This window comes from Larus michahellis, chromosome 6, assembly GCF_964199755.1.
Source record: "Larus michahellis chromosome 6, bLarMic1.1, whole genome shotgun sequence".
Lineage (NCBI taxonomy): Eukaryota > Metazoa > Chordata > Aves > Charadriiformes > Laridae > Larus > Larus michahellis.
In genome coordinates, this window is record NC_133901.1 from 26,328,805 (window position 1) to 26,343,215 (window position 14,411).

Here is a 14,411-nt window from a genome sequence, read left to right on the forward strand (position 1 = left end):
TTGGCTGGCGTTGATACAGTAAATTTGTAAATGAGAAGACAATATAAAAAATCTAAATTACTTGTGCTTAATGACTGTAGCAGAACGCCTTTTCTCTAAATCAGATTGTCTTCCTTGCAGTTTAGTTTGATAGATTTGCAAGCTGTACTGCTTCCACTAACTTAGCTACGGTTGTTGGAACTGTTGGGCTTTGTTCCTGGTTGTAGCTTGCATGATCGCCCCATTAAGCAGACAACATATCAACAGACAACACAAATCATGAGGTTGGCTAAAGCTGCGAGGGCTTGTGATATGTCATAGAGTGAATTGCACAAACTGACCTTCCAGTAGACCAAGATGACACTTTAACAGCTTCTTTAAAGAAATATTATGTGTACAGCGAGTCAATAGCCATATTAACCGCTCGGGGGGGGGAGGGGGTGCCGGGGGAAGCCGCTCTCTGCTCATATCCATGCCGGCGCTGCGCAGCTCTGGCTGTAACCCGTCCAGAGCACAGCCCGCCTATCTCACAACAAAACCCCGCAAGTATTTTTCTTTGTCCGTAACGTTTGGGGGATCTCCCTCGGAGATTTTTTTTACCTCCCCAAAGCATTCCCCCCCACCTCCTCCATCCCGCCTCCTCCCCGAAAAAAAAAAAAAACCCAAAGGAAAAAAAAAAAGAAAAGTTTGCCTTGCTCAGACGAAGCCCCACTCCCGCCAGCTCGGCATCGCCGTCTGCTCCCTGCAGCACCCGTGGGAAGGCTTCGCTTTAACTTTACTTTCTACAAAATGTTATTATTATAAGGCTAATATCAGTTTTCAATGAAAAGAGCGCCACCTTGCAGGGTTTGGCGAGATAGAAAAAGTTGGAGCCCGGTGGGACCTAGGCAGAAAAGTGTTGGTACTTGAGGAAATGTAACCCACCAGGCAAAAGAGCCAGGGAAAGAAATGTTTCATGCACCGAAAACGTTACTTTCCGCCCATCTTTCGGGTTAACTGTCCCGCCGGCTTGACCAGGCAGAGGTTTGAAAAAAATAACCTGAGCGTAGCTAAAAAAAAATAAAATCGTAGAGATAATTTGAGCCATCTCACTGTAAAATAAACCCGGAGAAACGTGGTAGGGGTGATATAATATATTTTAAAGATGCGTATTGCAAGTTTCTTTGAACTTGTGGAAAGTCCCTAGTGGTCGCTTAACACAGATCTGTGACTTGTGTGTATTGGAGCACTTGGTTAATGAGTATTCTCTTAAACTTTTGGTCTGAGGTTTGTTAGAGCGTCCTACAGCAGAAAGAAGGATTTTAGTGTTGTTGTTGCTGCTGCTGCTGTTGGGGGTTTTTTATTATTATTTTATCTGGGGTGCGGGGGAACGGTGCAATACTGGTTGATCGCCATCCCGTATATGTTCTGAATTAGCGACGATCACTGGGGCTGGAATTGCTAATGCCGGATTCAAGTCCACGCCATGCTTGTGCCGTTCGCTTGGGCTCTGGAGAGCGGAGCGGGACTTTGAAACCCCCGGCAGAGAGAGGGGTATTTTCGGGAGGTTGTGAGGCGTCTCTCGGCTGTTTCTGCGCTGGTTCAGTCGCTAAAGCCAACTTTCCCCCAGCAAAGGCGCCCTCGGCGGGTTTACTCCCGAAGGCTTGCGGGGGGAAAGACGAACCCCTGCCCTCCAGCCCCGACGGGGGGGCCGTGATTTCCTCTCTCACACCTGGCTCCCGAGATGCTACCGGGGCACTTTTCCTTGCGTGGGTTATTCGGTTTTGAAGGCAGCGGGGGCTGTTCTGCGCGGGGTCGCGCCGAGCCCACGGCAGGGCCGTGCCGGCAGCCCCCGCCGCCCCTCCGCGCTGCAGCCAAAACGCTGGGGCCCCGCCGTCCGCAGCCTCCCGCGCCCGCGGAGGCTCCCGCCGCCGAGGGGGAAACCTTTGGAGATACCCACAGCAGCACGGCAGTGCTGGCGGGAAAGGTGCAGGAGGCTGTTTGGGGTGGGTGCGAGTGTCGGGGGGGGGCTGTGTGTGCTGTCCCCTCTCGGCCGCGCACAGCAGCCCCTGGCCGTGCTTGTGCTGTTTGCACCGCAGAAAGTTAAACGCAAAACAATAATCGGGCGCTTCCATTTCCCCCTGGAAAGTCTCGCCTTTCAGGTCGCTTTAATGGCTTGTGAATGATCGCTTGAATTTTTTAAAAGGCGAGTCCGGCATTCGTGAGGCAAAGTTAGCTTCTTTTAAGCAGCCACTCTCTGAAATGGGGACACACGCTCCGCGCTGGCCTCGACTGCTCATCGCCCTTCTTTTAGCCGTGAGGAAGCGGCAGTCCCGGGACTGATGCACGGAACGTCGGGACTTTTATTTACTGCTTTGCTGTCCACGCTGGTAAACGGCTCCGATTTTGTAAGTTTTCCCACGTCCAGAGCGCTTGCTCCTTTCGGAGCAACTTTCCAAAGGGAGCAAGCGGCGAGCCCGGCGGCGGCCCGGTGCCGGCGTGCGCGCAGGGAGCCCCGCAGCGCTCTCGCGGCCGGCGGCAGCCCCGACGCGGAGCCGCAGCCCCGCTGCCCAGCCCACTTCCAGCAGGCAGGACAGGGGAAAAGATCCCCCCTGGAAAAGGCTGCCCGAGACAGGGCAGGGTATTTCAAGTGACCTGATGCTGGAAGAGCCGGTGCGGGATTTACCGCGGGACCTCAGCGGGAAAAGAATTTGTGGGCGATCTCGCCATGAAGGAGGCTGCACCGTTTGCTGGGCACGTTACATATCACCCTTATAAAATATACATCGCATATACACACATACGCACCCCGTTCACACCCGCACCACGTCCGTGTACCCGCACACGGCTGTCCCTGCCCGTGTCCGCGGGTGGGAAGCGCCCGCGCACACGTGTGCGCTGCGCACCTCGAAACAAGGGCTGGAGCCCCGCGGCGCAGCGCGGCGTTTCCGCGGGAAATCGGCACCTTTTCCTCAAAATGTGGCCATTCTTTCCTGAGCCGGTGTTTGCTGCCGAGGAGGCCCGGCCGGGGCCCGGCGCGGCCGCGCAGCCCGGCCCGCGGAGCGGCTCCGCCTCAGCCGTTCTCCGCGCCTGGCCGCGGGCCGCCACCGCAGGCGCGGGGGATCCCGCGGTGGGGCCGTGCGCGGTCTGTTTTGCGGGTATGATCCACAGGACAGGTGGTCATCCCTGCAAATCACCGGAATCACCCTTCGCGTTACTGGTTTTATTACAAATATATGCGTACCTATAAATACATATACACCCCTCTATCTATATTTGTATATAAAGAAAGAATGGTGTTTCTAGAAAGACACATATTCATGTCTTTACGTGGAGGTGTATTTTTGAAGGCTCACGTAACCTCTGTTATTTGATGCAAACGCCTGTGTACAATGGATCGCGTTTTGTAACCAAATGGGTGTATTTTCCAAATGCGCCCGGAGAGGTTAATAATCGAGGTTGCTATTTTTTGAACCAGGCGCAGGACAGATTTCTTCAACTTGCTGAACGTACTAAGGTGGGTTCCGTTTCACCGCAAAGAGGCTGTGTTTTCGGGCGCGTCGTATATTAAAAATGGCCAAGGTTTTAATTTTATATAATTTTTTTTTTTTCGCTGCTAAACTCTATGGGTCAGATTTGGTTCATCTTCGATAACAAGAAACACGATCCTGTGAAGCGAAGGGGCTATTTTTATCATGCAGCTGGAAGCTGTCATCAATTCGTAACATTTATTTCGGCTTTAGAACGATAGTATAAAATAGCATGAAGTTTCCAGATGACGCCCGTACTGCAGACAGGATTTTTCAAGTACAATAAATCAAATTAATTACCTTTTAGATATATACGATCATACTACCTCTCTATGAAACTGCTGTTAAAAAAAAATAAAAACAACCAAAAAAACGCTGGGTGCGCGCGCCTGTGATTGTGCCTGTGTTTACATCCCGGGACGCAAAGCCGGGGGTCGGAGCCTGGGGGCGGGGGGGGCCGGGCAGAGCACATGATCAGCCGCGCACACTCCGGCCCACGTCCACACGTGCCCGTCGGCGAGACGTGGGCAAGGTTCTGCGTGGCAAACGCCGGAGAGTTGTGTTGTCTGGGGACTCCGGGATCCTTTCGGATCCTCCTCACTTCCCAAAACCCCGTGCAGAACACGGCCGGAGCGTGAAGAAAAAATAAAAGAAGGGAAAAAAAAAAAAAAAAAGCATCCAAAAAAAGCCCTCCCCCCAACACCTCCGCGAGCCCCCCCGAAACGCGTATTTCGCGTTTGATATCGCCTCTTTGGTGGGGGGGTGAGGTGGGCGGGGAGGGAACTGCCCGCCCCGGGGACGGTTCCTAGAAACCGCGGCCCTTGCGCGGGGGGCGGTGTGTGTGCGCGCCCGCGCGCGCGCTCCCGCGCCCCACCGGCCTCCCCCACCGGCGCATGCGCGCCCGCCGCGCGGCTCCACGTGCTGCTGAATATTGATGACCCGCCCCGCCGCCTCCGCGCAAAGGTAGCGGCGCGCGCGCGCCTCCGCGCCCGCGTAAGGGGCGCGCTGCCGCCGCACGTGCTGCCTCCCCCCCCACCCCGCCCCGCAGCCCGTCCCGTCCCGTCCCCTCCCATCCCGCTCCCGCCGCACCGTGTACCCCACCCTGCGCCCATTCCCGCACCGTCCCCCCTCCGCCGGCACGGCGGGCAAAGGCGACCCGCTTAATTTTAACGGGGACTTTCAGCGAACCCGACGGCTGCCTCCGCACAGCCGTTCTCGGCGCCGGTGTCCGTCAGCCCAGTGGCTTCTCCGTGGGCTGCGGTAGGAAACCGCAACCGGCGCGGTGGCCAGAAAAGTACGGTCTCGGGGGAAGGGAGAGAGGTTCTTGTAATGGATTCCTTTCTGCCTCGCTCTTCTTAGTGAAATCTCATTATACTGTATGGCCCATCATATTTTATTGCTGATATATCGACATCGCACGGTAGATCCGAGGAACAAACGCACGGGCTTGGCGTTTATTCCGTTTGCCGGCTGCGGGTTGTTTTTTTTTTTTAAAACAAATAGTAATAATCCCCCGCACTCATTGTTCAGCCGCACGAAGTGATTTTAAAGCCTTTTGTACGATGGCAAAATTACATCCCATGTTATCAGAAATGTGCATCTCAATCTTGCTAATGAGGTGGGTTTTTCTTTCCCTCCAGAGCCCGGCAGGGAGCGGGCAGGACGGAGGCAGGAGCCCTCGGAGCCCGCCCGGGGATCCCGGGCACACCTGGGCGCCTCGCGCCGGCGCGGGCACGGCCGCGGCCGCGCAACCCGGCCCGGCCCCTCCGAAGTTCCCAGAAGGGCCCTTCCGTGTGGAGCCAGGCCGGCTGCAAATCGCCCGGCGACAATTCTCTCTCCGCAGCCCCTCTCTCCTTCTCCCCCTCCGCCACAGCCCACCCTCCTCCATAGGCTCCTCTCTCCTCCTCGCCCGGCGCTGCAGGGAAAGGCGCCCACCGGTGTGTGCACAGGGGCTGGGCTGGGGAAACCTCCCCGACCGACACCTCGAGTGCCTGTGCCCCCCTCCCCGCCCGGCCGAGGCTCCCCGCGCGCCCCAGCCGACTACAAGAGGCGACAATAAAGCCGATGTCCATCATGTCGCCGGTTCATTTCAGAAAGGGCAGATCCTGACCCCGGTTCCCCAGGTGGAAGCTTGTTTCGGGCTCGCACTGTGGGCACCATTTACTCCAACCTTTACACAGATGCGTATGAACGTGTACATATATTTCCCCCCCGCCCCGTCCATCCAGTTTAGTTTTCTTTCTTCCATTTCCCCCCTTAGCTGAAGGGGAAGCTGCCCGGTATTTGCAGGGGGTGCGGAGGGCGTTCAGGGGGACAGTGGCACCCGGGCACCCGCACCTGAGACACGTGCCCCCGCCTTCGCATGGGAACCGCTCGCATCATTTAACTCCCAAGAAAACTGTTGATCTCCTGCAAGCGTGAGGCTGAACCTTTGCATTTAGTGCTCATGGCTGCAACTCTTCCTCCCTCCCCCCAGCCCTTTTATTTTTCCCCCCGGGTTCGTCCCGATGCTGTATTTCCAGATCCCCCCCGGGTCCCCCCGGCAGGGCTGGGGCGGGCACAGGGCGCGGGCTCCTGCCCCGGGACGGGACCGCGGAGCGTTTGCTGCGGGGGCAGAGGAGGGGGGAAGTGCCCTCACTTTTTACCCAACTGGACCAGGATGGGGTCTATTATTATTCCTATCATTATTGTTATTATTATTGTGATATTCATTTTAAAATTATCCCATTGTAACTTTCAGAGCGCCAACAAATTTACCTTAAACCTGATTTCTTTCCTAGCCAATGGTGTCAGGGGCCGGCTAGCCTGTCCCTCCGGAGCATTAACCCTTGTCGCTAGCTGGAGTGAGTGAGAAGCTGAGGTTTGGCCCTGAGGAGCTGTGTCTGTAGATCTGGCACAGCTTTGCTCCCTTAACTCCTGGATCTTTGTTTTGGTGGCGACCAGGGAGAGCAGGGAGCGCTGTGCTCGCATTTCCCTCTGGCTTTTACACACACACACACACGCACACACACAAATCCCCCTTTCCAACTTTCTGCTTTTTGCGCTTCCCTTCCAGTTTTTTTTTTTTTTTTTTTCACTTCTCAGACCTACTGGCAGCATTTGCCGAGATCTAGATCCCCGCCGTGGTAAGTGATGCTTTTCTCCATTGCAAAACTCGCTCAGCTCTCGGCTCGCTGTCCCAGGGATGGGTGTAGAAGTTGTATTTGTTTGGAACAGAATTGCCCAACCCCAGTGGTTTCACGTCAAGCAGCACAGAGTAAAACTATTGTCGTGTATTAACTCTGAATGGGAGCAAACAGACCAAATAATCATTGCTGGCTCAGACAGTAGCATGGCACTAATGTCATTCTTTTTAAGTTTGCAAAGCAACTTTTCTTTTTTTTTTTTTTTTTTTTGGTTGTTATGGGGAGAGCGAGCCTGTGTTTTGGGTCTGATCTTTATATTTACATTACACACCAGACCATAACAAACTATACAAAGAATGCAGCTGCCATATGTGCTTTGTGAACATACAATTATGATTGGGGGCTTCACGCATTCAACCTAAGTGTTGCAGACACACTGATACCACTCCGCAAGGTTCGTGCAATACCTGAAAACTCACTCCATACTTGGGGGGAGGGGTTGGAGAGACGTTGCCTTTTTAAAACCTCTATATTTTTTTTAAAAAAATCAACTACAGTAAATGCCTCCTGGACATTTATTTTTAATGTACAGTCTGCAGCTCTGACTGGATCAAATTCACGATTATTCAGATGAGGTTGAATTTGAATAACTTGCTGGTTTCTCTCCCCCGCCCTCCCCCATCACCCTCCCCCTCCTTTTTTTTTTTTTTTGTTGTTTTGTTTTGTTTTAAAAATTAAGAAAATGAAGAGAACCGCTGAGTCCGGCTGACCTTTGGCTGACATAATTTAGCAGGAGACCGTTCGCAAACGAGGAATGGATAAATTAGGCACTCTAGTTCTCCGGGTAAAGCGATACTCAGCGCCCGGCTCCCACCGAAAGGAGCCGGGGCAGGGGCTACCCCGCGGCCCGGGAGTCCCCCGGGCAGCGGCGGGAGGAGGGTCCCGGCGGAGGGGCGCGGAGAGCCGCCGGGCACCGCCAAGTTCAGGGCACGTCCCCTTTGCCGAAAGCCGCCGCTGAGAAAAGAGCCCGACAACCGCATGCTAATCATTCCCCTCCCGCGGGTCCCCCACTCCGCGGCCGCGCAGAGGCCGCGGGTGCGTACGAGTGGCGGGGCCCGGGCCCGGCGGTCCCCAGCTCTCCACGCTGCCGCCGCTCCGCTCCGCGCCCGCGGGCTATGCCCGGCGGCGGGGAGATGGGGCCGGGGAGGCTCCGCGGCCTCCCCGCCGGCGCTGTTACCGATCTCTGGCGGGGCTGGGCTCCGCGGGCGGCGGCGAGGGCGCGGAGCCGGCCGCCGGGACGCGGTGCCAGGGTGCCGGCAAGCACGGCCCCCCGCCCGGCCTTATTAGCTTGTCAGAGTTTATCTCGTTAAGTTGTGCAGGACGTTACTCACATGACAAGGCACGGGCAAACTCTGGAGAGGGCTTAATCCCCAGAAGCTGCTGTCATAAAATTAAAAAAAAAAAGGGAAAAAAAAAAGGAAGAAAAAAAAGAGAAGGAAACCGTGTTTCGGGTTTTAACCGATCATTTGTTGAGCATCTGCGGACACTGCAGCTCTGCTCACGCAGGCTTGCCAGGGGATTGCTGTTTTAGAGACAACGGAGCGTTTCCCAAGCGCAGGGTAATGTCCTTTTTTCCCCACTGGAAGAGGTGAGAGCCATTCCCTCCCTGCCGCGGGCGGAAGGGGAAGGGGCACGACGGAGGGGCCGATCCTGAGCTCCTCAGGCAAAACTTCCAGCTGAAGCAGCAGCGAGTTCCCAGCCGACAGCGAATTCCCCCCCCCTCTAATGAGTCGCCTCTGCTAATAAATGATGCCTCTGCTCAGGTTCCTCAGCGGTCTGCAGCTGAGTCCGAGAGAATTTGGTCCTTTATTTGAAGATGTGTTTTAATAAAACCGCTGTAACGTTGGCATTTTATTAGGAGGTTATTGTTTCCAAATTAATACTTAATCTATGAAAAATGTCTATCCTACCAGACTAGGTTCACCTCCATGCACTCATTTTTTCATTTACATGCATTTTACAACTAAGAACCTAGCTCTACATTTCCCTGAATCATCAGACTATTAATTTGCTGGGGAGCTAGTTGTTTCACCCAGATGGATATAATTCTGAATAAACTCAGAAGAAATGCAAAAACATATGCTTTTCTGTCATTTTCTCCCCCCCCCCTTTTTTTTATTCTTTCCTCCTTAGTTTGTGTTGAGCAATGCCTTCAGAGACTTCATTATCTAAAAGGCAGACCTAGAGGGCAGGGACTTTGGGAATAGTTCCCTTTTATTCTGAAACTTTCTAAACTTAGAGCAGGGTTGAACATGTCCTCAAATCTGCACCTTCCAGGAGGAAATGAATGATGTGCCAGACACTTCACTTCTAGTCAAAAAATATAAACCAAATGCCGTAAGGTTCCGAATTCTTTCTCGGGCCCATTTTCTGTGCACATTTTGCAGCCAGAATGTAAAATGGTCACCTCAGAAGCTGATAAAAACCCTACACAGATGTTACTGTATATCTCCTTCTCCATTTTATTTCAAGTAGATTTTACTAGCAATTCATAGCAAAAAAACCGGACAGCCACCCCGACAGGATACCTTTGCAGGTTGCAGGCCAAGCAAGCTCCAACAGCTCACATGTTAGAAATAAACTTGGACTACGTGTAGTATTTCTGAAAGGAGAACATTTTTTTTTTCTCCTGCAAATAGGTATTATTTTGCACTTAAAATGTCACCTTTCTTTGACTTTCTCAAATGGTTAAAATTTGCATCCAAGTCAGCACGAAGCATTGTAACGGAGGGTGGTTGCAGTGGAATTTTAGGTTTTAAGGTATTGTATATTAAAAAAAAAAATCCTAACAGAGCAAGTGCAGTTTCTGCTTGATATCTAAAGAACTATCATCTAGGAAATACTCCCAAAATATTCATCTGCTGGATAATGCAAGTGCAGAATACAAATGTATTTCTACCAGCTCTGCAATACAAATCAAGAAACATTGTAAATATCATATGATTGATAAAGCAAGAACTTGCAAATGCAATGCCAGCATCACAGCACTCAGGATATTTTTTCCAATTTATAAAAATACATGTTTAATTATTCAAGTTTGGGTTTTCCTTGTCTGTATGCTTTATTGAAAGCTGTGAACCCTTAGACTCTTGATTACTGGCATGTTTGGTTTAGGAAGTGGGGTTATAATACAGGCAGTTATGTACCTAATGCAAGTGTCTGTGTTTAAATCAAAATCATTATCTTTCACGCAGGTGGGTGAAGTAGGTTATTTTCTTACGGCAATTTTAGTGTCAGTAATATTTTTTTGATCCATATAGATTTAGTTATTTATTTTTATTTACCATTACTGCTTGCAGCAGGACTTTCCTAATACAAGCATTTAGAATTGTCTGGCTAGTTTGTTTAAAACACGTGGTATATTTTTTCAAAACTAAAATAAAAATATATTTTTTAATGCTGGATTAGTTTTTCTGCTGTGATATTTGTAGGAGTTGCTTAGTCTGTATGTTTGATCAATGTACAGTGTGGTTCATGCTTCCACAAACATTTTTAATCATACGGCAAATTGTTGAATGTTCCTATAAAGAGCAATGGACAAAGGCTACCAGGAAGTGTAACTACATTAAACTGGCCAAACACAGGAGGGCTGAAGTAAGGGATGGAACCAAACCCCGTTGAAATCAATGGGAGACTCCTGTTGAGTTGGAACAGGCTTCAGGCGCAGTATAAATGATTGTACAGGTACAGCACTTTTCATCTCTTTCTGGTTTTTCTTTGGTTTACAGCACATTATTTACAGGTAACGTTCCTGAGCTAGATGAAAATTTATTGATTCACGTCTGGCACAAAAAGATGTATGTTTGGATGTTAGTGCCGATAGGAAGGCTGGACTGGTATAGCAGAGATGATGGAAATGATATGCAAGGTTCACCATATCTGAGCAATGATTGCTTTTAGGGTATTTCTTAAACTGTTGTTCCTTTAGATAAAGGTGTATTTTTGTATGAACGCAGTAACTATCTAAAAGATTTTGTCAGGTCCTTTCCAGCAAACTGTTTTTTTCAGCCACATGACTGAAAGTTGAAAATTGACCAGATTATCAGATCTATATTCTTCTTTGCCAAGGAGCAACAGCAATGAAGGACACCCCACCCCCCCCCGCCCCTAACCTTAGCAGTGCTCTACAAATATCACTTAATAATCAATTCCCTGCTAATATTAGGATTTGACTGTGAAAATGCTGTTTTCTGCTAGGAGAATTCAGATACAGTAAACACTGCTACAGCAAATTGAGTGTTTCTGTTGGGATATGCTATAAATGGGTTTTAGTCCGTTCCCACTGGAGCCATAAGTTTAGGATCAGATCCTGCTTAATATCATATTTCTCCTTCTCATGATACTTAGTGAGTTGAGCAAAAAGCACAACTATTTTAAAAAAAAAAAAAAACAACCTTGAAAAAAATATATGGACTCGCTTATCTAGAAAATCTCAGTATCGCTGGAATTTTTAATTTTCTCCCTTCATTTGCAAAGGACTTAGAGACTCCTTTACAAACTTAGCTTCATATTTAGATACTCTCTCCTTTTAAGATCTATTGTGTACTGAAGAATGGCACGTTTAATGTAAAAATCCTAACCACATAAAATTGTGCAGTGTTGTCAGTAGTTGCAGAGAAAGGGCCAAATTCTTCCTTTCTTAATCTGGCAAAATTCCCATTGACATCAGAGCCGTGTTCTTTACGGAGCTCGGACATGTATTTTAAGACCCCACCAATTGCAAGGAAATAGTTTTGCTCTAGCTGCAGCGCTTGGCTGCTGGCTGACAGTAGCAATCAGAAAGCTGCGGGCTCCTAGGTTTTCTGGCCATAAATTAGGAAACGTTAAGATGAAATCCTAAATGTTTCAAAAAGCTGTAAATAACTCACTTCTGATAGCAAAGCTACGCAAGAACGATCCGGCTGTCCTCTTCCATGCAGGACCTCGAGATAAACTATAGGAAAAGTTCTGAAGCCTTTTAACTTTTCCCCAGCCGAAGCTGTCATTAGTTAAAATATTATTTTTACCTGTAGAAGTACGATGAAAGGGCTTTACAGTCCGGATCTGTTTATACTCTGTAGGTCTAGTAAAGAAACAAAATTTCCCCTCTGACATGCCCAAATAAACAATGAGCCTATTTCAAGTTCCGCTCAATAAGTGTGTTAAATGCATAAAGTATTTTGAGTAAATGCCATGCAGCTGTTTGGTAGCTTGCAATTACTGAGGTATTGTGTCTGCCTGCGTTCTGTGCACTGCTATAAATCCTGCGAGTGGACACTGCTATTTCTGACACATCGTGTTGGATTTTCTATAAGTCTATGGGTTTCGTTCCAAGTAGATGAAAATAATGAAACATTATAAATATTAGATAGTCTCGCTCCAGTGTGTGGTGCTGTAAATCTCTGGAGATTTACAAAGAGACAGTGACAACATGAATGCAATTACACATGATACTATTTTATGAGCTAATTCTATAACGCAGCGTCTCAGCTCCGCACTGACAATAATTTTTCACGGCAACTTTCGGAATGTCCCATGGAACCTTTTAATAGATTAATTATTTGCTTATCCCAAAATAAATTTGCACGTGGCTAGAATTAAACAAAAAAGGCCCACCAGTGCTTCAGGAGGAGTTTTGCCTGAGAAGGAGCTCAGGATAGAACCAGTTATTTCAGGGCTCGGATTAAAATGTTGGAATACGGTGATATCTGCCGGAAGGCTCCGCTCTGCCTGCGCACCGCAACCGTACGTGCCCTGCAAAGCCTTTGTACTGCCCTCTGCTCCGTGGCGGTTCTAGGCCGGAGAAGGAGAAATATTTCTTCTCTGAACCTTACAGTTCAACAGGTGACTTTGAAATGACCTATGGATCCTTCCGCTTTTGTCGAGCTGAGATCAACAGCCAGTGTGGTTCTAGGAAAATACACACGTAGGTATTTTCTCAAGGCATGCTAATTTAAAAAATAAGACCTGGAAAAACACTTGTAGTGTCGGAGGAGTCAAAGAGTGCTCAGAAAAAAAACAACTTTGGGATTGTTATAGCAGCTGTTATAATCTATTATGTAAATCATCTGGGAATTTAAACAAAATATTTTGTAAGATAGTTTTTGTCAAATAATAAATATGCTATCATTTAGACGTAATGTTTTTCCAGAGGTGTTATTGTTATCTGATGGAAGTGAAACCTTAGAGTACTCCGTATTTTGACTGATGAGGATTTAATATTTATTTATAGCCGTGCCAATGATAACACCCATATATCTGTTCAAAAGAACGTATGTTTCTCAAAATTGGGTGTTGGAATTTTTGCTGTTGATCCATATCGAGTTATATTTGTCTTCTAGGTGTCACCTAGATATTCTCACCAATTTTAATCAGAGATACTAAAAGACAAAATATGTGGGAAAAAAGCCCAAAAGCCGTAAGTGTCTTTGATCAGATTGTTATTTACTTTAACATTTGTTTATATCACCATAGGCCCCTCTGCAAAAACTCAGTGGTTACTCTTCATTACCTGAGTGTTTAGAAAAGCCAGAATCGGGCCCTTTAATTAATTTTTTTCCCTGCCATACGGGGTATTTGCTGCTGATGCAACATGTCAGTTCATCAGCCTGTTGACTACAGTACAGTATGATTTCACTAATGACTGGGATGCATACTGCAGATTACCACATTTTGCAAATTAGTGAGTAATCAAACAAACACCATAAAAATCAAGGATACTGCATAATGAAATATACTTTATTCATTTATTTTTACAACCATATATTAGTTTTAATTATTTGTGTTAATAATTCATTGGGTGCTAGCGCATGGAGCTATGGAATGTGGTTTTTTTTAATAAAAAATTACATTTTAGTAACCAAAGCCCCCGTTGTAGCACTCTGATATTTAGTCCTTTTTGAGAAGATGGGTGAGCACTTCTTCCTTGAGTGGGGCACCTTGTTTCACAGACAACCCCTAAGAAGGCACTGGAGTCCTTGGGGCCAGCCTGATCCAGCCTGGTGGAGATGCTGGGGAGGAGTGGCTGTCACCTTGGGAAGGTGGCTGCACCTTGGAAGCAGGGCTGGCTGCTCCCCTGTGTTGGCTTCCAAAGAGCTGATGAAGAGAGAGAAACCCATCCTGGGCAGGTTAGAGCAGGAGCTGGCTTGAGTGCTCTTGGCCACTCACTGGAGGACCTCTCTCTGTCCTGCTCCTTCACTCCCCTCCTCCCTCCCCGTTTCCCAGTCCATAGAGCAAGACCAGAGCATGAATAACACCAAACTGTATCTATTACCCATCTTGTATCTGATGTAATGTCTAGTAATGAACCGGGGAGTGAAAGCTTCTCTACTAGGTGGCTGTTGCCTGCAAGGAGGGCAGCGTTCGCTGCCTGATGTATCTCTGGGTTCCCCTCCGAGACGTCCACTTCCAGCAGCAGTTCCTGCTTGCGGCTCAGCTGGGTAGAAATCATTTGTTTCATGTCTGTGGGATGAACTTCTGTCTCTCATGAGCTCAGTTTGGACCTCTGACATGGAGGAGAACATCCCCTCAGGGTCTTAATTTCTTGCCATTCCTTTAAGAAATGTACTGGTTTTTAAAAGTCCCAAGGTCAATATCGTATGTATGTATAAAACCTATGTGCAATGCACATGCTTTTTTTTTTTTTTTCCTCATTGTACATTTGCTTTTCTCTTCCATATGCTAGCTTGTCATCTGGCAGTTCCACAAACTTTCAGTTGTTAAAACCGTTTCTCTTTCTTCCTTATATTTTAAGTTTGAT